General features: G+C 33.4%; 1 long non-coding RNA gene across 1 annotated transcript in view; it reads right to left on the bottom strand.

Moving 5' to 3' along the window:
- Positions 1-421: 421 nt before the first annotated feature.
- LOC122802830 overlaps positions 422-1,871 on the bottom strand; it is a 92,906-nt gene continuing 91,456 nt past the window's right edge. Inside the window, exon 3 of the long non-coding RNA XR_006364987.1 lies at positions 422-790. This is a non-coding gene — a long non-coding RNA (uncharacterized LOC122802830). The remainder of the gene's footprint in view (positions 791-1,871) is intronic.

Genomic DNA, 1,871 nt, shown 5'->3' with positions numbered 1-1,871 from the left:
TTTCAATTGTCTGCTGAAAAGACTAGAACATGAGTGCACTGCTATATGGTTCCTGGCTATAGCAAGTATGGAGTAAACTTTGTATTGTAATTCTTTTTACAGACTTTTTTTTACAGAAGTGCTTAATGTGCATCAGTCTTTACCCCTTCAGTGATATTTTGTAGAAAACATTTCTATGAAACCCGTGTGGGGAGTGCCTTTTCCCCTAGTGGACTGCACTGTACCTGCACCTACAGTGAGCTCCATAGCATCTAATGTTATGGAGCTCTCACACAGGTGATGCCAAATGAGAATGGATACTACTCTTATAGTAAGTTTTGCTCACCAGCTTTACTGTCTGGATTATACATCATATCTTTAGTCATCACCTTTATAAATATGTTTATCTGCACTTATAATTTATTAAAGAATGACAGACAAATGGGATGTTAAATGAGCATTTTTATTAGCAAAAGGGTTATAAACAAGAGTTAAAAAGCAATACTGTATTTGGATAGCAGAATGCATCTGATTTACATTGAATGACTTGAGTTGAAATTAAATAGCCATATTTGGATTTCAATTATTTATTCTAAATAATTAACTCACATTAACTCACATTAATGCAACTGAATTTGGGTTTACAGTGTGAATCTTTCTCTTAAATGTAGTAGCTTTTATAAAGTAAGAGGGAAAAATTAAGCACATTAACTATTGTGAATATATATTGTATCACCAAACAGTTTCAGACACATTTTTTCTGTCGTCATAGTCTCACTCTGTGGAATCAAATAGCCTACGACTGCAGCACCTGTGAATAGGAGAAATATAAAGTATAAGATACATTGTTAAAAAAAGACAATTCAATTAAGATCTTACATTTTTGTATTTCAGACATCATTTACATTTGGAGAGGTTATATACTTGAAAAACAACTATCCTTAAGTGGGACATAAACTACACAATATACAGTAGAAGTATAATTTTGGGTTTTGCCAAACTGATATGTTTTAGCTTAGCTTAGCTTAGTAGTGGGCAAATTGCCCTCGCGGACCATTTTAAGCCTAGACAATCACCCTCTGTACGAATCAAACCCTACACCTAATGCCTGCAAGACAAACACTGTTGGTAAACAAGCAATGAATAGCATCATAAACTGTAAAGTGCATTTCTTATGGTATCATCTTTACTTTAAATATATATATTTAGCCTGAATAATATACATTTTATTTATAGTTTTGTAAAATCAATTTGAGTTACTTCATTTTAACTTGAATGATCCATCAAGCAGAAAAGCCTTTTATCCAGTGAATATTGATCATTTTAGTAGCTTGTCACATCACACTATCTCTCTATCCATATAGATAGACAGACACACACACACACACACACACACACACACACATACAGATATATACATAGTGTGTGTGTGTGTGTGTGTGTGTGTGTGTGTGTGTGTGTGTGTGTGTGTGTGTCTGTGCACGTGTGTAGAGGTAAATAGATTCAAAATGTGGGACTGTGGGATATACCACAGCCTTAAAAATCTTCCTTTGTTTCAAATGAATACATATGAAAAATATTTGTCCTACAAGACTATGGTATCTGAGTAAATTAATAACAAATTATTAGTTTATGGCTATTCCTTAACAAAAGTGTCACCATACCCCAAATAACCAAGAGAAATTTTAATTTAAACAACTGAAAGGATATTTTTAAGATGTTAATTTATAAGTACAAATAACAGAGCTACATGCAGAAAGGAAAGTTTACTGTGCTGATGAAAGAGCACTGACAAGACAATTTGCAAACTCAAGGTGTTAAATAGATGTGGTTAGTCAACCCACCTAAGGTTAGTTTGTGAGAATGAATCATGAAGGAATGTCTCTTCCAGA

The sequence above is a fragment of the Protopterus annectens genome, chromosome 5.part0 (genome assembly GCF_019279795.1).
Source record: "Protopterus annectens isolate FY-2018-M chromosome 5.part0, PAN1.0, whole genome shotgun sequence".
In the NCBI taxonomy this organism is placed as follows: domain Eukaryota; kingdom Metazoa; phylum Chordata; order Ceratodontiformes; family Protopteridae; genus Protopterus; species Protopterus annectens.
The sequence above is the reverse complement of the archived record's forward strand: the minus strand, read 5'-3'. Positions and strand labels throughout refer to the sequence as shown.